Source organism: Pholcus phalangioides, unplaced genomic scaffold (genome assembly GCF_987345545.1).
Source record: "Pholcus phalangioides strain wild (caught in Gottingen) unplaced genomic scaffold, Ppha-v1.0 ptg000017l_1, whole genome shotgun sequence".
NCBI lineage: Eukaryota > Metazoa > Arthropoda > Arachnida > Araneae > Pholcidae > Pholcus > Pholcus phalangioides.
Window position 1 is genome coordinate 56447177 of NW_028301610.1, and position 26292 is coordinate 56473468.

General features: G+C 37.8%; 1 long non-coding RNA gene across 1 annotated transcript in view; it reads right to left on the bottom strand.

Moving 5' to 3' along the window:
* LOC149074149 (uncharacterized) overlaps positions 1 to 25360 on the bottom strand; it is a 258560-nt gene extending 233200 nt beyond the window's left edge. Inside the window, exon 1 of the long non-coding RNA XR_016194396.1 lies at positions 24933 to 25360. This is a non-coding gene — a long non-coding RNA (uncharacterized LOC149074149). The remainder of the gene's footprint in view (positions 1 to 24932) is intronic.
* Positions 25361 to 26292: the final 932 nt, after the last annotated feature.

The window sequence follows — 26292 nt, forward strand, 5'->3', positions numbered from 1 at the left end:
CCCACCTGTTAAACAAAATATGCAGGAATGTCGATTTGTGACATAAGATGAGATAAAAGTACATTGCAGGCGCGTACTAGCAGAAGAAGGCTTCAGAAGGTGCACGAGTGCTGGCATTGATGGTTGCGTTTCGAATTTTAAAACTATCCAAGGTAAGAAATTCTACGGAAGTCACCGAACTTTTGGATCCTAAAACCGACAGTTTTCCTACGTACAAGAATTTAGTGTTTCAGCGTTATGCTGCTTTATAGTAAATGTATAAAATAATCATCGCCAAGTCGGAACCACTGAAGCTATAAACATGAAATTAGGTCAGTAATTTAATTTCATGACGTAACGACTCACTAAGACGGGGCCTTTCGAAATTCGACCCCTAAAAAGGTCATAAGGCGGTTAAAAGGATACATAGAGAAATCACGCCGAACCGTAACCGCTGAAGCTATAAATATGAAACTTGGCCAGTCGTTCCATTTCACGATGCAACGACTTACTAAAGAAGGGTATCTCAAAATCCCACCCCTAAAATGGGTTTAAAGGTTATATAGAGCAGTCATCGCTGAAGTGTAAACATGAAATTTAGTCAGTTTATTCAGTTGTTTATTTCATGATGTGAAGACTCACTAAGGAAGGAATTTTCAAATTTCAACCTCTAAAGAGGTGATAGGGGAGTTCAAAGGTTATATGGAGCAATCATGGCGCTGAGATGAAACCGTTGAAGCTGTAAATATGAAATTTAATCAGGGTTATATTTCATATAATGTAGATACCCACTAAGACAGGATTTCTGAAAATTCACACCCCCTCCAAGGGGATCATAATAGGTTCAAATGCTGTATGGGCGAATCATCACCGAGAAGTTTTGAGATTACCAAACCCACACAAGCTGAGCCGTGGGTATAACAGGTAGTAGCAAATATAATAGGTGCATTTGCACGATATCTGACGTCCAAAAGACATTTACGACAAAGAAAAACGTCATTTATGTTAAAGATCGCTATCGATTCTTTATACGATGGTATAACGGAGAGCGCCCGAATGGCGTGGTGGTAAGATGCTCGTATACCATAATGAAATTCACCGTCAGGTCCCAGGTTCGAACCGGGAGGAGAATGTAGATAAGATATTTTACTTGGCGAAGTTTGAGGCGACCACAGATAGATGGCGCCTTTATTTCCAACCCAACTCGATGACATCAGTAAATTGCAGTATAACGATATGGAGAAAGTTGGCATGTGGTGAAAGTAGTGGCATGACGGAAGCCTTCAGAACCAGAGTTTCTGCTATATCTCTGGGGAAAATAATTCCGGTACAATTCAATCGGTTTTGAATTGCACAAAAAACACTCAGGAGTCAAATGAAGCGAAACGTATTCTGTATGGTTGTAAATAATAATATATATATATATAAAGGAAGACATATTTCTGATATGGGGTGATAAAGCCCTCACACAACGATATTCAGGTAGAAGATGTGGAAGTCCTGAAACTTCTAAAAAATGTATGTGCAAGCAAAGCACCAGGACCAGATGATATTTATTCTAGGGTCCTTAGGGAATGTACAAATGAACTGTTGGGGCCAGATGCATAGATTTACAGAAGTAGTGTTGCTAAGAGTATCGTTCCAGGGGATTCGAAGCTTGTTTATGTATTTCGATATCTAAAAAGGGTAATAAAGAAGCCGTGTCGAATTATCACCCAGTGAGTTTGATGAGCTCCCTCTCGAAAAATTTGTAGGTTATTATGAAAAGGCAATTGTGTGAAGGTAAGAGATATGTAGTGTAGAGTATATGGCAATTTTGTAGTTGAGAATGACGTATTGTCCGAAAACCAGTATAGGTTCAAGAAGGGGAAGTCATGTGTAACCCTAACTCTTTTGCTTCTATGATAACGTGACTAGGGCTTTGGGAAATGGCAGAAACGTCGACGTAGTTTATCCTGATTTCCAGAAGCCATTCGATCTGGTACAACATAGGAAACTTTTGAAGCGTTTAGATGTGGTAGGGATTGGGGGGGGGGGGCAACTTGTTGAATTGGACAGTAATATCAGGCCCATACCTTCACTTTTTATCGATTTATCGATGAACTCGCTCAGGGTATCGATGGAATTGCTAGCAAAATTGGGGAAGAAGCGAAGCTAAATGGGGGTAGTCGGGAATGGCTACGCAATCCTGTTTTTTTTTTCCAATTTCTTCCTGGAACTAATGAATGAAGCATGACGTTTAACGTTGACAAGAGCATGGTCACTCATTTTTGTTCGAACAAACCCCGTTTCACTTACGAGTTGAATGGTTTTACTATCCCGGATACATCTAGGCTGACCGATTTGGGAATTCTCATTGACGAGTGGCTTAGGTTTTCTTGAAAACCTAAAACGGTAGTCAAAAACGGTGGTCAAAACAGCGAATATAATGCTCGGATTCATTCTTAAAAGGTCTCTTCGTGTTCTCCTAAAGTCATTCTTACGCTTTTTCAAGGTTTTGTTCCCCCTGCACGGGATGGTATGTCGTAAGGTTTGAAGGCCATACTTACAGAAAGACAGACTTGATTGACGGGGTGCAGAGACATGGGCGGCTGGAGCTTATTTGCCGCCCGGGTGCGAAGCCTCATATGCCACCCCTAATGGCGACCCTGGCAAGAGGCTGAGAAGGCTTCAGTGAAGGGGACCTCGAGATAAACCTGATTTTTCTTCAGAAGAAAGCCGCACAACATTATTTAACATGCAAAATGTTCGTGACCATACCTCCCGCTTTTGAATTAGATTTTATGAGTTTTTTTTTTGTTCGGGAATTATTCTACCATTCTTAATAACGCCAGATAAATTAATCTTTGAAACAGCACTCATTTTTTGAGCCATCATCACTTATCCCGTGAAGATGATATATAACGAGATAATTTTTATCAAGACATTTTTTTCAATTCGTAATAGTAAGCTTTTTCACAATGTTGAAACTATTTTGTTACTTTTCAATTCCTATGTTCGATCTGTTTTGGAATACTGTAGCATAATTTGGAATCCACATTGCTTATTTGATATAGTTAAAATTGAACGTGTTCAAAACAGATTTTTGCGCTATGTATATTTTAAGAAACATCAGTCATATAATCACTACTTATCAAACGAAATACTTCGCTCATCGTTCTGTTATGATTCCCTTGAAACTCGCCGTCTCAGGGCCCTTACTAGGTTTTTTGTAAAAATTATTCACTCTGATATTGATGCACCTGATATTCTAAACCTTATTACTTTTTATTGCCCACGAATCGATCTTAAATGTCGTAATCTTTTTTATGTTCCTACATATCGTTCTGATGTTTTGAAAAATTCTCCATTGTACCGATTTCTGAGATGCAGTAATACTGATGATGTATATTTTAAAACTTTGAATTTTGTATATATATATGTTTTTCTTGTATTCATATATGCAAACCGTAACTGGGCTTTTGCCTGTAGTTTGTATTTAAATAAATAAATGTGTTTCTGATGCTCCACGGACCGGACGTGTGAGAAGTTGAACTTTTCCTTTGCTTTCATTTGACTATTCTGGAACAAATTCTGGGTGAGGGAACCAAAATGCACACTTGCCCCTTGTGATAGAGTTCAGGGGTGGCGCTTGGTCATGCGACCCATTGTGGCCGCACGAGGCGCCGCTCAACAGGGGTGCTCAATCCGAATTGAATGGGAAAAAAAATTCCATTGGCCGTAAAAATCAAAGATGTTTTTTTTCGCTCTAGAGGGGCTCAAAATCCAAGATCAAAAGGCAAATTTCTTTTTTGAAAAAGTTTTCTTTGTTAGGAATTGTTTGGATAAGTAGTGAGGGAGGGCATGACCCCCAAAGGTAGGGCTGACAGGGCTCCAGCTTGGGGGCCCGGGACTAAATCCTTATCATTTTTCTTTCACACTATGAATTAACTGTAGAAGGGGACACATGAAAAATCTGGTTTGGGTCCCGTGAAAGATTCCAGCCTAGAGGCCCTCACGCAAGATAGTTAAGGGGCTATGGGGGGAATAGTCAGGAGGCACAAAAATATGTCTCGCACGGGTACAGATTTTGTCTCGAGCTACCCCGATAGACATTCATGTTTCTGGTGTTACGGTCAAAGGCCCTGTATATTTTCTCAAGTTTTCTCAACGTTTCCGTCGTCGAAGTATGACTTAAAAGTGTGCGTCATGTGAATTTTCACTGTGTTAAATTTTGAGGTCTAAAGGGGTCTTGTCGCCCCTTGAAACCTACCGCCTGGGTGCGCTCCATCCCTTGCACCCTCCGTTAAACCGCGCCTGTGCAGAGAAGAGCTAAGCGTGCTTTTGTCTGCATACAAGGCTTGAGTTATGAAGAAAGACTTGATTTCTTGAATATGCTTACACTGGAGGGACGCAGGTGTCGGGGGATATGGTCGAAGTGTTTAAAAATTTCAACTGGATGGAAAAGATAGAACATGACTCACGGTCAACCATACACCATCAATCAACAGCTTCGACAAGGGGACACCAGCATCGTTTAATAAGGGACTATTCCAGGTTGTGGCGTAGCAGGGAGTTTTTCTCTAATAGGGTTGTTAATAAATAAAATAGCTTACCTCCGGGGGTCATGAATTCTAACGAATTCTAACACAAATTATATGTTTAAAAAGAAGAACATATATAGATATAGTGTGATAGGTCGAGAAGCTATCTTGAGATAACACAACCATAATCTTTTTTATGGGCAGAGTGTATTATATATTATTTTTTTTCTTCCGTGATATATGCTTTAATATCAGGTTGCTGTATTTTGGTTATATTTCACATCGATATCTTTTATGGGCATAATTTTTTCGGCTACCCCGTTGGGCAATTTGCCTGTTGTGGCCTTTGTACAGGGTGGGCAAAAAGTTCCTAGAAACTTTAAAGGAAAAAAATTCATAAAAACCGAAAAAATAACCTAAATAAAAAACGGTTCATAGGGAGACGGCGACCAATCACAGACCATTGATAGGGCCTATAGATAGGGTCATAGGATATCATAGGTCACGGGAATTTTTATAAGTCAGAAAAAAAATAACTGCAAAACAGCCGATAGGTGGCGCTGACGTACACAAGTGAAAGAAAATATACTCAAATAACGAACAGAATGACTCCAAATCGTTTATTACAAATACAAATACAACGCCACAACAGGCGAAATGCCCAACGAGGTGGTTGAGAAAAAGATGCCCATAAAAATATGGATGTCATATATTTCAAAAATACAGCAACCCAATTGAAAATGCAATTAACAAAAATTGTAACCAATATATACACATGATAAAATATTATACAATGCCCATGAAGAATACTTATGGTTGTCTTATTCTGAGAATGGATAGCTTCTCGATTTATCCCAACATGTTTATCGTATTTCTTTTTAAACGTGTCAATTGTGTTACAATTTACTACCTCCGGGGATAAGCTATTCCATTTATTAACAACCCTATTAGAGAAAAATTGACACCATAACCTTGCATTGTCCCTCACCAATCGATACTGGGGCCCCTTGTAAAAGCAGTCTATTGGCGATGTACTAAAACTTCATGGTCCATCCTATCCATCCCACTGGAAAAACACTTCGATCATATCTCCTCGACACCTGCGTTCATCCAATGTAAACATATTCAAAAAATGAAGTCTCTCTTCATAACTCAAGCCCCGTGTGCCAATTAGGACACGCGTAGCTCTTCTCTGCACCCCTTCAACCAAGTCTATGTCCCTCTCTAGGTATTGTCTGCAAAACTTTACAGCATAACAGGGATAACACATTGCCAGCGAGTCACAAATCCAGTAACGGCAGAGTGGTCCACATACACGGTTTACAACGGTGAACTGTTTGTGGAATAATAGCGCAAGCTCTTATAATCGTCTCATTTGCATATTTCTACCGAAGTAGATTGTACCAGCGCCACCTGTCGGCTGTTTATTGAGTTTTTTCCTGTCTTAAAAAAATTCGCGTGACCTAGCAATGCTAACCCTGCAAGCTGTTTTTTATTTCGGTTATTTTACCGGTTTTTATTCATAAAAGTTTCTCGGACTTTTTGTCCACCCTGTATTTGTATAATATGAAAATGAATAGAGCTGAGAGAGTACAGAGACGTTACAAGTTATGGATTTGTTTTTGTCGAGTAGCTGCTGTTGCAGATGGTAGAGACGGTGAACTTGACGACCGAGTGTGTCTTAGACATGTTTCTATGAGTGGTGGGGGGGGGGGGCTGTTCCGTGATTTCACTAGTTAAAGGAAAGGTTGAAACACAATTCGGGAAATGCGTGACGTTGGAGGAAGGGCATTGTGTTGTGGGAAAACTGATTCTGGAACGCGTTATACGAACCTCACTGCAAATGCTGTATAATAATATGATAATTGTCAGAAATCCTTGCACTATGACCAGATAGTAAGTATCTGCTGTGCCGAGATGACGACGTGTTTAGCGATGCGCCTCCAACCAAGTAGTTTTTATGTTGAGCCCACATTAAATTGTTGGTAAGATAAAATAGGTTTCATCTCAAAAGATAATTTTCTGCTAGTCTGCTCTTGTTCAAAACACCCTAGCATAGCACCACTTCAGACGATGTCTCATGGATGTTTTCAATTTATATCAAGACGAGCATATCTTGATATCTCAATATATGAATGTATATCTTGTAGCTGAGTGAATATACACACGGTAATATACCGTGAAACAACCTATTTGTGGTCAGTATACTATCAGTATACTAAACATTGTCAGTATATTTATTCACTGATATTGTTTGTCACTGTATCAGACGGAGTGTTTGGCTTGTTATCTGGTTTCAGTACCACGTCTTAGCATAATAACCCAAAATAAACATCATGGAGCCATGGAAGATTCATAAACATGTTTTTCACATGCTTGAAAGTAACCTTCCAGCTACGGGATATAGATATTTGAATTCAAGACAAGATATTTCACCAGATATACGCCTGTTTGTTCAATGAAATTCATACTGATTGGTTTTCTGTTGAAATATATCCATATTCAGTATACTAGTTATTATTTTAAAACATGTTTATCTCTGGATATAGTGTTCTCAATTAATAGGATTCCATATAGTTTTCCTTTCAATGAAAAAATTTCTTTAGGCGTAATGTATAGTATATATGAGAAAATCATAGGTAGATGAATGATTTTACGTATTTATATTAATGATTAAATTTTCTATTTGAAAAAACATAGTTGACGTACAGTGATATCTATTATTCCTTCTGACGAGTCTCAATTCCCAAATTTATCAAATCTAATCTATTTCATTAGTTGCACGATATGAGATTGTAACGTAAAAGCCACTTTTGTTAGAGGGAACAAAAATGGGCTTACGTCCGATATTTTCGTTTTGCGTTTTTTAACTGCATGAACACTGCTCTCAGAGTTGTCAAGATGTTAATAATGTAGTTAAAACACCTGCTAGAAGAAAAAGTTGGCATCAATTAGTTTTAAGTGTCTGAATCCAGCTCAGACATCTCTAAAAAGATCTTTTTCTGACAACCGAAAGAAACAGGATGGCAAAGCCTTAAGAAAGGTCTTCACCTCAAAAACCATGCTGACAAGGTGTTGTACGGGAAAAAAAGGAAAAAAAAAACGCCAACAGCTCTTGAAAGTCTTTTACTAAGAAAGAAAATGCCAACACAGCCCAAAAGGCCAAGGTCGCCTAAAAACGCCTCAACTAAAAAACAAGACGCCAACCGCCCTAAGAAGGTCTCAACTGAAAAACAAGACTTCGACTATCCAGAGAAGATTTTTGCGGAAAAGAAAGGTGCCAAAAAAAAAAACCAGCCTTAAAAATTTTTTTCTTAAAAAAACTTTGTAGCTCTTAAAAGGTCTCTTCCAGACAAGCAAGTTACAAAATCCGCTTTTGAAAAGTACAGGTTGGACATAAAATAAGTTTCCCTGTTTGGAGGCATCTGCAGCTAAAACTAATGAACAAAATGGAAACAAATTTCTTATACAGACAGTAAAAGGAATGGAAAAATAAATTCCTCAAAAAAGTGTCAAAAGTCGCCGATATGTGATATTTTTCCGCTGCTGTCACGTACGCACTAGGCAATTTGCGTAATCTATCTAGATATGCAAATTGCCTAATGCGTACGTGAGAGCAGCGTCACCCATTCCTTTAACAAAAGGAAGAACAAACGTTCAGTCAGCAGTTCATTGATTGAATGTTGATTTGTGCTTCATATGCGCCCTATGTGCTTCACTTGTAAAGCTGTTCTACACTAGACATTGTAATGTCATGGCGGCTCTTAGAGAATTTAGAAGGCTTCATAACATGCGTGAAAGTCCAATGTCTGTTGTAGCACTGAGATCTATGATTAAAACCTTCGAGGAAACTGGATCGCTCGGAGTTAGAGCCGGCAGAGGACGAAAAAGACAAAACAGACGATGCACTAGCAGAAGTTGCTACTGCGGTGTTCGACGTCACAGGGACTAGTAGTGGTGCAGTAGCTCATCAAATTGGTATGCACTATGCATATCTTTCTTAAGGAGAATGCTGCGTTTAATACAACGTATAAAATCAACGCCAAAATGGAAAGGTTTGCTTTAGAAAATATTGTAAGGAAATGAGACTCATTTTTATCTGAATGGGTCAGTATCCTATGGGTAAATACCCTAAAGTTTGCAGTCTTGCAAAATTTGAGCAGCCCACAGTGATCCAGGAAATGCAACTGTATTCTCCAAAAGTAACCGCGTACTGCGGATTCACAACCAAGTTTATGATAGGACCATACTTTTTTGAGAAGATGATTCGGGCAGACCTTATTACCTTCACCGATAATGGCAAAAAGTATCACCAATTGTTGCAAAATTTTGCCATTCCCGAAATGCAACAAAGACAATGCTTGGAGTCAATAATTTTTATGCAAGGTGGGAAAATGCTACATGGTTCAGTACAGCGATTTCTACACCATCATTTGGGTAAAGACAGAGTTATCAGAGAATGTTTTTGGCCGCGTCGTTCTCTGGACATCACCGCGTGTGACTTTTGGCTGCGGGGTGTATCTTAAATCCATCGTGTATGCTAGTGGCGTTCAAAACCTGCATGTGTTGAAGCAGAACATAAGACGGACTGTTACAAATATCCAAACTGCGCTTACACGGAGCAGTAGAGAACGCCATGAACCGGATGCAATATGTTCTACGTATGTTCTACGTTCCCGTTGTCCAAGGGACCCTAATGTTGATGAATATATTATTTTCCCTGAGTTCCATAAACTCATTCATTAAATATATATAGTATTTTTTATTACTAAAACATCATTGGAATTCAGTATACTCCATTTTGCATGCATTAATTGTAGTTATTCGCTCGTTTTCGATTACGACAGCTTCAAAATCTCCCCTATTCGGCGACTTTTGATAATAATTTTTTTATACTAATTTTCAACACAGTTTCTGTACATGAGAGTGAGAAATTTGGTTTCACTTCATTCATTAGTTTTAGCTACAGATGCATCCGAACAGGGAAAGTTATTTTATGGCCACCCTGTAGGTGACACTAAGACGAAGATGTAGGCTGTTGGATAATTAAAGAGAACTAGTAAACACTTCAAGAACCCGATGCGATGAAATTCTTCGGAAGTAAAACGCTGGTGAAATACCCTATTGAAGTCTACTATAGTAAATTATCTAAAAATGAGGAGTTGACTAGCATTCCCGTTCTATACAGCTTAGCTCATTACCTCGAATAAATCTTCATTTTTATGGTTTGAATCTTAAAGCCGTATTTTCCTAGGAGTAGAACTTTTGCGCCGTGTGCAGCGTGAAAACGCTGATTGGTTAAAAACCTGAAATTCAGGTTCACAACAGGCAAATTGCCCAACGAGGTGGCTGACTTAAGAACATCATGGATCCCCGAGCCATTTTTTGGAGGCCCTACCCACCACTGCTACCCCCCCCCCCCCCCCCCCCCCGGAATCCCCAACGAATCGGTAGATGCGGGAATGTGCGTGTAGTGAAACCTGACGTGAAGTTTTTTTGTTTCTCTGTAATGCTTGTCATATGTAGTGCTGCCATCTGCCACCAGTTTTTCTAACCATGAGTGAAGTGTTATGATTGAATGATTTATCGTTGTAGGACTGTTGCTCTCTGTGGCGAGACTTTTTAACGGGGAGATCGGCTCGCATTTGCGCCTTGAAGTTGGGAACCACAGAAAACCAACTTCAGCCGACCACCACTGTGGGGTTCGAACCCGGATCCTCGCATCGCGAGTCCGTCACTATAACCACTCGACCACCACAGCGGCGAGGTATCTTGTAGATAGAAAAAATGACCACATTTTCTATTTGATTGTTTTTTTACGTACCATGGTCATTTCGTGCTTACCAAAAGGAAAAAATACTGTCCTGTACCCACCATTCGACGGCTAATTCGGTAAATTCAACCTATAGACTAGCGTTTCTCAACCATTCTGAACCCAAGTACTAGTAAAATGTCTGAAACAATTCGTCGGAAGAATTATGTCTCGTATTACGAAACATTCCTGTATTTTTGGTTGTTCCGATTTTTTGTATTCATTTGCCGAGTTTTTTCCACTATGCTTATTGGAATTTGTATTATTTACTAAAATCATGAAGAAAGATTATTGTCTCTCAATAACGTAATGAAAATTATTGCTATAAATATACAGGGTGTGGATGCTATCGACCGACCAATACTTACACACGAGATTCCTTGTGAAAAACTAATATGTTTTCCTCAAGGAATTTTAGGATCCGACCAATATTAAGGTGTTTATAGCGTTTTTTGAAATTTTTTGACGTGTCAGTTTTCTAACAGTCAGTTATGCGCCAAATACAAAACGAAAAAAAAAATTTAATCATGCAACGGGTTGCCGCTAATTGAAAAAGAACTGAAATATTCAACCCCCGGTTAGAATACAAGTTCAGTTATTTTCTTTCACGATTGCCGTTTTTTAGTAATGTTAAACTTGTTATTACGTGTTACCTTCACCCTATCATATTTGCAAATTTATCACCAGATTTGTGAAGCGTTAGCTAAACAAGTATTGGAAAATTTGTTTTCCCGAAATACACTTTCTGCAAAACTGTGGTAATTTTTTTTGAGGGAAAAAAAACCTGGTTTGCATAGTTTTAGCTTTCTTGATTACGCTCAGGGTTATAGTATTATTGTCAGCTTAAAAAATGCCGGGTTATCTGAGTGGTGCCCGGACGGCGAATTTGGCAGGATTCGAAAGTGACGTCATCAATTTTAATGCGTTGTAACATAATTCATTTGTCAAATCAAAAAACTGAAAACACTTTTCCATATTAGTTTTTCGTAAGGAATCGCTTGTATAATTGTTGGGTGGTCTATAGTATTCAACCTGTATAAATATCCATCCACATATTTGCCAGGTAATGTAAGTTCAACGCGTTCTTCAATTGCTTTTCAATTCACCCGATTTCCAGTAGTCCTTACTTTCCCCTTCCATTTCAGCAGTTTTAACAATAACTGATGATTTTTCCAACTTATGGCATTGTTTTTGGTGACAACTGGCGATGTCCCGTATTTTACCGTATTTAAGACAACAGTTTCTCGTGTTTTTTCTCAATGAATACAAATACAACGCCACAACAGGCAAAATGCACAACGAGGTGGCTGAGAAAAAGATGCCCATAAAAATATGGATGTCATATATTCACCTAGTCTGTCATATATTCGCCTGTAATATGGTCACCTAGTCATATGAATGGGGTTTTTTTTTGTAACATATATTTTGATTTTCTGTGATTTGCAGTAAGCCCGTCCTTCAGCCATTTTAGCAATAATTAGAAAATTTGTCGTAAATTGCATTTTATTTTTCACAATCAATGATACCCGGTATTTAGAATGGCGATTTCCTCAATGCGGTATGAGTCTGCCTGCGGACTACTCATACCATCGTAGCGGATCATAAGTTGAGAAACACTGACCTAGACCAATTGAACCAAAGTATGGTATGCTAGCCAATCTCTTGTAAGCGCTCCTTCTTCGTCAATTAAATAAACTTGGAAAAAAAAAAACTACCCGGCTCATTAAATTACGTAAACGTTAAACATTTCGATCATTAAAATTGATGAAATCGGAATAACACACGCTCAGAGATTTTTCTTCGATAATGTTATTTCGTCGAAATCGTTTTTAGATACTCTATACTTTTCACTTCATGTTGGAAATGTTTGATTAATGATGAAAAATTATTATTTTTTAAACATTTCTGTCCAACAGGACATTAAATATGGCTTTGAAAAAGAGGGAGTAGCTTCATAAAAGATGACGTGCCACACAATTAACACATTCTCGCGGGTATATCTGAAATGAAATATTCTATCAATTATTACGTGTCGGCTGCCAAAGTTCATTCCAATTAATTAGCAGTTCACTTAACATTATTTTTAAAATAATGTTGATTCTTTCGACTTCCAAAAATGGCTTTCGTAACGTTTTTTGGTTTTTTTAAATTTTCATTGGCATCAAAATGGCCATTTCGCTTCTTATGTTAACAGTTTTTTGAATATGGGTAAGAAAGAATAAAAGTTGTTTGGGGGATCACAGGTTTTTTAGTTGTTAAACAGTCATTTTAGTTGCTTGTAATTAAATTATTACAAATCCAAAAACCATAATTGAATATATTGTATTTCTAAACTTATTCTCTAAGGTAGTGATGGGCAAACTTTTTTAGGAGCGAACCACAATATGATTTATTATAAAACTCAATAAGAACTCAAAAAAATATTATTTTTAAAATTCTTAAAAACTCTCTAACACATTCCATTTACTAATTTTTACATTTTTTAACAAAACCCCAAAAAGCACCATTTAATAACTTTATGCATATTTATTAGGGCGTGTTACAATTTTTTGCATATGAATTTTTTTTAAACACTGAAATTGAAAATTTCTATAATATATCATTACTTTAAAATCAGCGGAGGGCCGGATAGAACCTACAAGCGGGATGCATCTGGCCCACGAGCCGTAGTTAGCGTCCGATGCATTCTCTAAGGAATGCATAGGAAGTTTTAAGGATTTCGGTATATTTTACGAACAGCTAAGCTTGAGGAAGTAGCGAAAATTTTCCGAACTGTTTAGTCGTGATGTTTGTACGTTTGAGTTTTACGTTTCACTTATGGCTGTTTTGAGAAACTTTATAGGTGACATGAGGTTTCCATATCCGAAAATGTTATAAAATCTAGATGGATTTCGTAAATACAAGCGTGATCTCTGCTGGGAAGGAATTGCCATCACCATATCTATATAAAGCAGCCGCATATAAAAACTTCAACCAACTTCAACAGACTAGAAGGAAGGAAGGAAACAGACTAGAAGAAAAAATTAGCTTGGTGACCATCATCTAGAAATTGATGAGGCTATCTTGAACTATTCAACCGTACATTTTTCTTTGACTTTACCGACGTTTCACTTGCTGCTGCGTCAAACAACCTCAGAAGTTCCTATCCGAAAATGTTATGAAAACAATAGATGAATTTCGTAAACACGAGCGTGATCTCTGCTGGTACATATTATCACCATCATATCTAGAAAGAAGCTATATATATTTTCAAACTCAAAACTTAAACGGACTAGAGGGAGCCGAGAAGAGAAAAACTCAGCTTTGTTGCCTAGAGAGAAATTTTGAAAAACAGACGAAACAAAAATGGCAGCCTCATAACAATCACAAACCAGAAAACATGCTCTCTTCCAACCAAAAATCCATTATAAGAGGTCCAATATAGCACAGGCTAGCGGAGCAGGTAGTTTGGATGCGGCAGCTCATTGGGCGCGTGACACTCGAACTCGTACTATTTGGACGCCTGCAAATCTTCCTGATCATTACAATCGATCAATTTAAAATTAATTATAATTAAAAAAGAATATTTATGAATTTCCAGAAAGTTTAGGTGGTCAGCACCGAATTCGGCTTGCAAGCATCGATGAGCTAGCCAGCTACTTTTGCATAGTTATTTGAGCGGGTTTCTTAACGTACAGTCACTCACAACAGCACCAAATTGATGGCTCGAACAGTGCCCGACTGTAGCGGTTGTTTCGACGCAATCTTCCGATGTAATTGCCTTCGAAGTAATTTAATACTGATATCAAACTTCCGTTAATAGCTGATACATCGTCATTTTCATTCACCCCTCGTAAAATGTCAATTGCATATTCGATATTGACCATGGGTACAAAAGCCAAACCAGGAATCATACGAACCTGCAGAGCAAAATTCGAATCAGTGTTGTATCCATGAGTAAGATATGCAAAAGTGAGACGCTGCTTTTTTTATATATTTTTTCACTAAATGGAATAAACATCTGTGCAATTCTGCATTTAAAAACGCTTTAGAAAGCGCATGTCTCCCGTCCAAACGTAATGTACCCCAGGCTAGAACTAAGTCGGTTTCACAGTAGTCCAGGTCGATAAGATACTCGCCTAAAGTACCAGAGGATGTTTAGAGATGTCGCAAATTCGATACCCAGTTCGTTCTTGTCAAAAACTTTCCTGACACAGGGGCAAAACAAAAACAGCCACATAACCACAGAAAAAGATAGTTTTTTTTTACCGCAGTCCCACACTGGATTAGAGCACCAACCTCTCGGCGAGTATAAAAAAAACTGCCGTTCGGAATCAGCAATAAATTAAATTTGGTGGTCCCTCGTGTGCAGAAAATGACCGTGGTGCGACAAAAATGATCAAATGATCATAGGTCTCAGAAGTGCTATTTTCCAGACTCGGCGCTCTTCAAGAACACACTGTGTCACCTATGACGATTTCCACTACAGCAGTAGGTGTAACATTCAGTTCTAAGACCATGGTGACATATGTCAGTATATTTGAGTTATTACCTGAGTTTGGTCTGACCGTTCGTTGTATGGTTCCGTTCAGCGTACTAAGGAAATAAAAAAAAAATGCTCGATACATATACATACTTTTTTGCATAGCGTATTGGTCTAGTGAAGTGTTTCTTAACCACGGGCCGTACTGCCCCTTTGCAGTACTGAGATATTCTGGGGGGGGGGGTGGGCATGGGTGAAAATCAGATGAATGGGGAGTCGCAAGTGGTGAAGGCGGCCACAGAGAGCCTATGAAGAAACAAAGCTTTCAAGCTAAACACGGTGCGCAAGAAATGTTACAACTTCCAGAATCTAGCAGAGCTGTCCATAGAATCAGGGAAATCTTAACCCATGGGCTCTATGACCTCATATTCATAGGGGTCTGGTTGATGAGATTTGGTACTACGATTTTCGATTGTAAGTACGCAAACATGAACGGTTTCTTCCATATCTAAGTAAGGAGCTCCAGAACATCGCTTTGCCCGGTGACCCATGATGTTGAGACGGTGAAGCATAAAACCCCCACAAGAAGGATGCTCACTGAACTCTAGCCCGGGAAAGGCGTGGACCCAGGGTGATGTGTCTGGAGAGGCGATTTATTTTGTAGGTTCGTTAGATCGTCCCGTACTTCCACATACTTGTTTTTCCCATACAATTTTAGCTTTTGGGAGAAATGATCATTCTCTCTCTCTCCGCTTTCGGACTCGTGCCTGGCCCAGGGTTCCAGAGATCGATCTTATTTATAAAATTTTTGTTCATTATAAATTTAGTTGTGACTAAATTCAGTTTTAATAAGTAGAAAGAGTCTCGCAAAACTGGATGAAGGTAGGAGCCCTGGATAAGACGGGGGGGGGGGGGCAGAATTAGAAAATAGGGTTAAGGTGGGCCGTGGGCCGAAAAGGTTGAGAAACACTGGTCTATAGTGCACTAAGTCACTCTTCTGATCACGCACATGCTTGAACACTCTTTGGTCTATTCCTACGATTGCACACTTTATAGGTCACTCTTTTGGTCAGCCGCATCCTCACACCCTTTTTAGGTCACTCTTTTGGTCAGCCGCATCCTCACACACTCTCCAGGTCCCTCTTTTGGTCGCTCACTGACGTCGTCCCTAGCTTTCTAGATCAATTTCTTTGATTATTCACATGCTCTAGGTCACGAGTTTGGTCATTCACGTGCCTTCACATGCTCTAGGTCACGATTTTGGTCATTCACGTGCCTTCCCATGCTCTAGGTCACGATTTTGGTCATTCACGTGCCTTCCCATGCTCTAGGTCACGCTTTTGCTTACTCACATGCTCTAGGTCATTATTTTGCTTACTCACATGTTCTAGGTCACTCTTTTGCTTACTCACATGCTCTAGGTCATTATTTTGCTTACTCACATGTTCTAGGTCACTCTTTTGCTTACTCACCTGCTTGCACAATCTTTTGTTAACTCACATGCCTGAAAACCCTATAGGTTATTCGTTTGGTCCCTCACTAACCGAATCCCCCGCTCTCTGGACTTATGGTGGGCTATACAACTCATGCCGCTCTTCTCCCATTCTAATCATTTTCTTCACCACTCATTCCTCAAATTCACCGCTTTTCCGAACTTGCCGCCAAGGACCACACCCCGCCAAGCCCCCCCCCCTCCCCCCACGCATTTGAGTGGCACGTGTAACACTTTTGAAAAACTATCATTGGTGTGGATGTGACTATAAACGAAAGAGATGTTGAAAGATATATATTCAAACAGAGAACGATGTTGATAGCTAAACCATACGATGACATTACCGAACATTTGTCTAAAAAAAAAAAAGAAACAATACGTTGTTTTTCTTTTGTGGGAATAAGACGCAACGTGTATTCTGGTGGTAACTCTAGTTTGGAAATGCAAACAAAACATCATCCCAACGCACTGGGAATGCTCTTCTTTGTGATATATTCGTAACTTGTTTGGTTCATTCGAGAGAAGCTATTTGGGTTTTTTTTTATATATATATAAGTAGAATCGAATGTTTTGGCTCTCTCTTGTTGTATATGTACTTATTTATTCTATCTAGCTGTATTTTTTTAACCCTCTTTGTAGAAAAGAAGCTATAAATAAAATAGAAGGATAAAGAAAATTCTACTTTTCAACTCCTTTTTAAAAAGTGCTCGAAGAAAACGCGTGTCTTTAACCCCGGCTTGAAGGAAAAATAAGAATTTGACTCAGTAATGGTTGGTTCATACAAATTGTGAGCGAGGAACTGAAAACAAGAGAAGCGGTGGATTCGTCAAGAGTCCAAAAAAGCTTCTTTCAAATCCTGCTATAAAATGTCTACGGAATGCAATCAATGGTTAGTGTCCCTTTTTATAGCGCGAACAATCAAATTTTTATATAAAAATATCATTTTGTTCGAGATTAGGGGAATGCAGTTTTTCTATTCAATATTGAGTTCTGATATTGCTTTATTGTAATGGAATTTTTCCCCGCCGTGGCCATTTTGTATGTTTCGAAGTTAATTATACTGGAATGAATATATTGAAGACGGTTTTCCGGTTAAAAAAAAAAAGAAGAAAATCATGCTTGATGTTAGATCGATTGGCTACTATATATGACGTCTTTGACTTACTTGTAACTAGATTTTATGACTTTCGACTGGTACTTTTTACGAAAATGTGAGTCTGATTCCCTTTTATTACTAAAATTCTCTGCATGGGAAATTTATATAACATAAAATGACTCTAACGCAATGGTTCTCAACCGGGGCTCCGTGTGCACTCTCTAGGGGCTCCGCGGCCGCTCGAGAAAAATTAAAAAAAAACCATTAAATTTGAAAACAAAAAATTTTATATTTTTACATTCATTTATTTATACAATATTGCTTGTCCGAATCCTATACAAGGTAATGCGGTGGTGAAGTTTGACAGATGAGACGACTGATGTTACAAAGGAAATCAGAAACTGTTGTACAATGAATAATGTTTGACGGGAGGTTGTTCCAGTCGGTTATAGTTCGAGGAAAGAAACTAAATTTTTGAAACAATCTGCGGATGCAAAGATGGGTTTCAATTTTTGTGAATGGTTAATTCTTTTTGAAAAGTATGAAACTGGAGTTAGAAAATTATAATTGCCTATATGAAAATAGCCATGAAGGATTTGGAAAGGAAAGTTAACCGAGAGATATTATGTCTACGGGTGAAAAGCGGTTGCATATTGAGTTGGCGCTTGAGTTCAGTGATGGAGGCGAAGGATGGCCGACAGTTAAAAATGAAGCGGGCGGATTTATTTTGAATAGATTCTCATTTGCCTATGTTTGAGAGAGTATGGGAGTCACAGATTTCACAGGCATATGATAAAAATATATTAAAATAAATCAGTAACATTGATGAATAAATAAAAATAAGTCTACGAGGCTCGGCCATAGAAATTTCTTTTTATCGAAAAGGGCTTCACGAGTCAAAAAAGGATGAAGACCACTGCTCTAACGTATTCACCAAGACTTGCTATAATACCGAATGATCTATACCTCCATAATCTTTAAATTTAAAATGGATTAGACAACATTATAAAGGAGTAGTGTTGCTGAGGGTATCGTCCCAAGGGATTGGAAACTTGCTAATGTTGTTCCGATATTTAGAAAGGATAGTAGAGAGGCTGTGTCCAATTACCGTCCAGTGAGTTTGACGAGCTCCCTCTAGAAAATTTCGGAAATTATTATCAAAAAGGCAGTTGGTGAAGTGGATAGAAGAGAATAATGTATTCTCAGATAATCAGTATGGGTTCAGGAAGGGGAAGTAATGTGTGATTAACCTCCTTTGCTTCTATGACCAAGTGTCTAAGGCTTTGGGTAAAGGCAAAAATGTAGATGTTGTTTACCTTGATTTCCAGAAAGCATTCGATTGGGTCCAACATGGTAAACTCTTGAAGCGTTTACATGAGATTGGGATTAGGGGCAACTTGCTGAATTGGATAGAATCGTGGTTGAGAGATAAGTCACAACGGGTTATGGTGAACGGGGAATTCTTTGGTTGGACAGGCGTCACTAGTCGAGTTCTTCAAGGAAGTTTCCTTTCCTGGGCCCCATACTTTTTTCAATTTTTATCCATAAACTCGATCAGGGTATCGATGGTATTGTTAGCAAATTCGCACATGACGTGAAGCTAATGGGGGGTAGTTGGAAATCAAAGTGATAGGGAGTTGCTCCAGACCCAATTGAACAGGAATGGAACATGGGCAAATGAATGGAGCATGAAGTTTAGCGTTGATAGATGCATGTTCGCTCATTTTGGTTCGAACAACCCACGTTTCTCTTATGAGTGGAATGGTGTCACTATCCCGGATGCAATTAGGGTGACCGATTTTTGAATTCTCATTGACGAGCGTCTTAGATTTTCTGAGCATTGTTCAGTGGTGGTCAGAAAAGCGAATAGACTGCTTGATCTCATTTTCAAAAAGGTCACTTCGCGTTCTCCGAAAGTCATTCTTCCGCTTTTCCGAGGCGTGGTTCGTCCTGGACTGGAGTATGCTTTAAGGTTTAAAGTTGTAAGGTTGCTGTAAGGAGACCATACCTACAGACGGACATAGACTTGGTTGAAGGGGTGCAGAGAAGAGTGTCCTTATTGGCACACGGGGCTTGAGTTATGAAGAGAGACTTCATCTTTTGAATATGTTTACATTAGATGAACGCAGGTTTCGGGGAGATATGATCGAAGTGTTCAAAATTTTCAATGAGATGGATGGAATGGGCCATGAACTTTTAGTACACCGCCAATCGACTGCTTTTACAAGGGGACACCAGTATCGATTGGTAAGGGACAATGCAAGGTTATGGTGCCGCAGAGAATTTTTCTCTAATAGGGTTGTTAATAAATGGAATAGCTTACCCCCGATGTAGTAATTTGTAACACAATTGACACATTTAAAAAGAAATACGATAAACATGTTGGAGTAAATCGAGAAGCTAACACACACACACACACAACACACACAAATAAGACAACCACAAATTGGTTTTTTTTAATTGTGTTGCTGGATATGTATAACAATATTTTTTTATGCATGCAAGATAGTAATAACTATATCGATTGGTATTTATAAGAATAGTAGATAACAGTTATCATAAGAAAACTATTTTGAAACGACAGATGGTAGGGAAGAATCTTTCCATATTGTCAGAGGGAGGTACGAATGCGAATATTTATATAAACGCAGGGTGATGATAATATCTGAGTTTGCATTGCAAGGAAAAATCGATAATTGTGCCACAAGAAAACAACCTTCAAATCACTGGTGGTAATGAAGACCCTTACGGTTGTGTGTGTGTGTGGAAGTTATGCATTGTGGCAGGTACGAATGCAAAATATTTTTGTGAATGCACAAGGCATCGATAACTATTAATATTTCGATTGGTATTTGTTAGAATAGCAAGAAAACTATTATCAAACGACAGGTGGTAGGGAAGAATCTTTAGGTTCTACAAGTTTTGCATTGGCAGATGCGAATACTTGCCTGAGGGAGGTGCTAATGCAAATCCTTTCGTAAGGAATCGAGATTTTTTCCGTTGAACACAGGTTCCTGCTTAATACAGGTTCAATTGACATAATGCGTAAAATTATGTCACTAACTGAATAACAACTTATGTCACTAACTGAAAATAAATAAATTAAATAAATTAAAAATAAATTAATGTAAATAATATAAATTAATGTAAATAATATAAATTAATGTAATAAATATACATAAAATAATGTACATTATTTAATCTACAATTACTAAATATTTATAGGTTTTTCACAGCATCTGTTTACCTCTCACTGTTCATCTGAATTGACGACATATACGTTCATTTTACTTTTCTGAAATTTTCAATGTAATTGAAAGTAATGTAATGTAAGTGTCATCTGTCATGTAAGGGTCAGTTTGTACATTGTCGTGTATGTTTATGTAATCCTGAGCACCAGAGCCGTAATTAAGATTTTTTTTGGGGGGGAGCATGACTTTGCTGCTGCCCCTGACCACTGTAAAATTCGATGATTTGCACCCTTAAATTTTTCCGCCCGGGCAATTATCCCCCCACCTCCCTCTAAATACGGCCCTGCTCAGCACTGCGATCACGGAAAGCATACAATTTTCTAAGTCTTGCACATCATTTAAAAATCCCACCGATTTCTCTCCTAGAAAATTCCCGTTTTTTCGAAAACTTTTGTTACAGTTTAAGAAAGTAACTATACCAATACATATGACTTTTGAAAACCATAGCATCAAGTACAAAAACGGTTTTTGTTAATTCTAAGGGTGGGTGAAGTTAAACTCACATTGGCAAGCAAGATTTACATAAAACGTTTCGATAGAACTCTTTAACATTTTGTATGATCCTTTGATATATTGGTCGCGGAACACAGTCGTAGTGTCTGTGTGAAATTTTCCGTTATATATATATATATAAAAAGGTAGAATTTTCCTTTCCGTTTCCGCAACTTTTGCCTTTTGCCAATGGTTTGTAACCAATGCATGTAAATAAAAATTATTATTATAATTATTAGACAGGTTCCGTTTAATTCAAGTTTTTTATTGTGTATTTTTGCGTTGGAATCATGGGACCAAGATTTTTTTTCCGTTGAAGACAGGTTTCCGCCTAATTAATACAGGTTCAGTTAAAGATGGGTTTTACTGTATTTATATGTCATTCAAAATCTCCTCCGATATATTTTTAAATTCCTCACCAGAGTCTGTTCTTTCGATGGCGTTTAATAACATCGGTATTTTGCACTATCTACCGGCAGAAAGTGTGAATGAAGTTGCCGCAAAGCTACTTTCTGCGTGGTACACAAAAGTGCTGTGTGGAACAACTAACTAAATTTTATTATTCAATAAATCAATTATAACTTTTTGTTGCAAGTAAATGCTTATAAATGGTAGTACTAACAAATTGTGCACAACATTAATTTTTGGTGACTGATGATAATCCCACATCACGATATAATGTGGTCCCCTCTCTACAACGATACTTTTGCTTGGTCAACAGAGTATCGTTACATAGAGGTTTCACTGTATTTATATAAATGCAAGGTAACAATAATGAACGTTAACATGTAGATTCGTATTTAAAAATGAGTTTTATAATCTCTATGACGAAAGAACAACTTGGAAATCACGGGTGGTAATGAAAACCCTTCCGTTTGTGTAGGAATTATGTATTGTGGCAGGTGCGAATGCAAAATATTATTCATTTTTCTGAACGTAAGGTATCGATAACTATCAATATCTCATATCTCCATTCGTATTTGCTAGAAGAATGGACAACAGTAATAACAAGAAAACTATTCTGAAATGACAGGTGGTAGTTAAGAATTTTTCGTTTGTGCAGATTTTGCGCTGGCAGGTGCGAATACAATAGAACCTCTCGATAACGGACAACCATGGGACTAAAAATTTTGTCCGCTAACGGAGAGTGTTCACTGATGGGGAGGTACGATATATAGAGGAACCTGGTTTATACAACTTTCACATTTATACGACGATTTGGCTTCTGTCGAAATTGGTTCCTATACATTTTAATTGCTGTAAAAGTGATTCACCGATGATTATGCATAATCACCAATCGTCTCGATAGAGAATGTGATTAAATTTGACTACATTTTTTACTTTTACCGACTATTATGCATAATTCTCAAATAAAGTTGAGAAGTCTGATAAATGTGGAAAAATTTGCATAACCTTTCTTATTTTCATTAAACCAGTTAATTGTTTTTACCTATACATGGTGTACGTGCTTTACACATATATCTTGCAATAAAAATTAAATTAAATTAAAATTCGTGTGAAGAAGATAAAAACATTCATAACAACATTATCAGTCTTGTAATGTTAGCTTTCTTCACAGACATCCAAAACGAACACATTACCGTTCGAATTCACCAGAGTTATGTTCAGTTAATAAAACAATTAACTGACGATTTATCATATTTACTAACACCAGGTTAGGACATAATATTAGTTGAATGTGATAAATTCTCGATTTATGACCAAAAATTAATATATTAGAGTTTGGGAGTAAAATTAGTTTGCCTGATTTCACTGTCTGCTAGTGAGAGTGTCCGCTAACGAGGAATGAAATACATTAAGGCCCTATTCCACGGGACAGTGTCCGTTACGGGAAGTTCCACTGTACTGGGATGGTCTGAGGCAGGTACGACTGCAAATTGCAAATATTTATCAAATGCAGAGTAATGATAATAAACGTTAATAGCTTATATGAATTACAAGAAAACAACTCTGAAATCACGGGTAGTAATGAAGAGCCTTCCGTTTGTGTAGAAATTACGTAGTGTGCCAGTGGCAGGTGCGCATGCAAAAATATTTTCATGAATGCGAGGTATCGGCACTATAAATATCTCTATCCGTATTGCAGAAAGAAGAAGAAAGGACAACCTCTGCAGCGAGAAAAAATCCTGAAAATCGCAGGTGGAAGTGAAAAATCGTGCAGTTAATATTGAAACAAATATCAGCTCGTAACATGTGCGGCACCCAATCCATTAATGGCCGAAGAACAGCAATTGCAAGGCATCTAATAAAAGGTGACTTGATTTATCTGTTTGGAACTAAACGGAAATAGTATTTGTCTTCGAAACACAAAAATAAAAAAAAGGGTTCTAGTGTTTTCTTCTCCAGATCCAGCCAAACGAGGAAAGACTATCATTTTATGGGGAAACTAGTTAACATTAGAAAAGGCTAAAGATGCGTAGGTCTTGGGTAGGCTTATAGCGGAACGGAATGAAATATTTCTTCTGAGGTGGAAGGGTGAGATAAATAGGTTTAGAGGCCTGCTAGAGGGTACATGAAAATTCTTAAAATTTTTGAATACACATTAATCAAGTGAGAATATATTTATAGTTTATTCTCGTATGATGGTGAATATTCGTATAACAACGAGAGATTAACGCAAAAATCTACGGCTTTGTATGGCCTATGTATGGAGGTCATTCGGAATCAGCAATATACATGTTCTTCAATTCCATCTTAAACAGAACGAAAATAACGTGCATGAATGCTGAAATTATCCTGATGTTGTCATTGCTCCAGTATATTCGTGGATATTACTCATCTAGATTTATTTGGGGCCGATAATTGGATAAACAGTTGATGAACCTACCTAATGCTGAACCAATCATTAAATTCTAGAGAGACATTGCGTACTGGGTCGCAAACTCTTCCTAAACTATTCAATTTAAACTTCATGGCTACGAATCCAAGTCACGAAAAATTTCCAATAGAAAGCAAAATCTAATATTGCTTCTTAATAAAATAAAAAAAATGAGCAATGTGCTTTCTAAATTATGCATAGAAATTGTATTTATTGCTTACTTCTTAGAGCAGTGTTTCTCAACCGCACGGCCACGGCCCTGGCCTCGTTCATACCGGGCCGCAAGTGATTAGCCGCTTCATTTTTCTTGTTCATTTCCCGTTGGTCGTGTATTTGACCGGGCCTTTTCTCACAAAAATGAATGAAACAGGGCCACGGGCTCGAAAAATCTGGAACTACTGTCCTAGGGCGTGTGAAAAGTTTTTAAAGGATCCGCGGACTCAAGAAGACTGCAAAGTGTTGCTGAGTGGCCCGCGGAAGATTTGTTGGAACAAAGCATAAATTACGCCTTAAAGCCGTGGTGGCTCAGCAAAGGAGGACCTTGTTTCTTTGGCTCTTTGAAAAATATACTAAAAAGTATTTACCATACAAATGATACCAACATTTTTAGTGTATTTAATATAACAGAAACGATTGTCGACTTACTTCCAAACCAAAATGTTTTTGACGTAATTCATGCCGTATATATATTACTACACTTCTAGGATAAAATATTATTTCAGTATTCAATAACATCTCACCTTTCTAAATGCAATCAGTCCCGAAATCTTTGAAAAATTATTTAAAAAAATTACAAGGAAAATAATATGAATGTAACTTACTTGTTGCCCCAGACTTTCTTTGTCGAATGTTAAACTCGCAGGTGAGTTGAACTTTACAGTTTTACAGTCAATATCAAAAGTTCTAATTCACACAATGTTCGTGAAAAATAATCAATCGATCAATAGTTAATTTAGATCAATCAAAAAGAAATTCAATGAACTCACTTTCGCTTTGTATTGTAGTCGAAAAAGTTTTGGTTTTGTTCAGAAATGATGCAAAACACATTTTGAGTACTTTTTTTCTTCTTGTCCGCTGTATTTTCTAGCCGCATCTTCCAGTCAAACTACGTTTTCTTTAAAAAAAACAAAAAAACTGAAACAAATAACTCGAATATTGACGGTATAATTTCGAATAAAAAATGATACTAAATGAATTTTTCAACTTCGGTTTTCCACGCGGGAAAAACAAAAATGTCCGGGAAAAAAAGGAAGAGAAAAGACGCGATGTGCTATAAAAGAGTCAGTCACGATGGCTCTGACTATGAGAGTCAGATTTTTACAGACCCCTCTATGCTGCTGCTGCTGCTACTTCTCACACATGTCGTTAAGTTTTTCGGGATTCGGGAATGGTGGTTATTCGCATCCAGAACTCAAGCCGGCTGTCAGAATAATGATGGAAAGGTTGGGGGTGTTGCTCCAGACGCACCGCCGGGGGGCGCTGGATTGGCCACACCTGAGCGAGGGACTCGTTATAAAATGCGTTTGGGATCGTCCAAATGTACCATTCCTCCTAATGTATATATTGAAAATTCTTATCTGCATCATTTCGGACAATTTCTGTCCATTAAAGATTTCTACACGTGTTTTTTGAAAGATATTTTGGACGCGTTTGCCACATATTCTGTTGATTCTCATAACAACAGCTGAAATTAAGCTGAGTCTTAAAGCTCCCCATCTCGAGGTTGGAATCTTTTACAAATACAGTTGGACTTGGTTAATTCGAAGCTGAAGGAGACAGCAAAAACTTCCAATTATGCAAAATTATAATCATTCAATTCATCAATATAGGATAAATATACTTTCACAAAAAATCACACAAACTCTTATTAATTATTATAAAAATGTGTTGATTGCGATCACTTACTATGGCTAGTTTTCTCGTTGTAGCAAGTCGTGTTTGCATGAAATGCAAAACGATCGCGAAAACTACAAGTATTCCATTTCTAAATTTGTAATTTTCATTTGTTTTCTTTTGGATGCTCTCAAACATTGTGAAAAATCTTCAAGTTTATTTAGACAATAAAAGAGTTTTCTAGTTTCAACAGCCTCATTTTACACATTTTTCATTCATTTTGCACAACAGCCTCTTTTGCAGAATTTTTTCTTTTGCAATAAAGGAGTTAGGCCCTGACTTAAAGGGCTGTGTAAGTTTTGAATTAGAAATAGGTGAATATGAATTTTGGAAACTTTTATCAGTATCGCAAATAAAGTTGAACTTTCAGGTGATTGTTAAGATGATATCTAGGAGAAAGTGCCCCCGGAAAAGTGTGATTTATTAAATCGAATCCAGCAACAAAATTCTGGA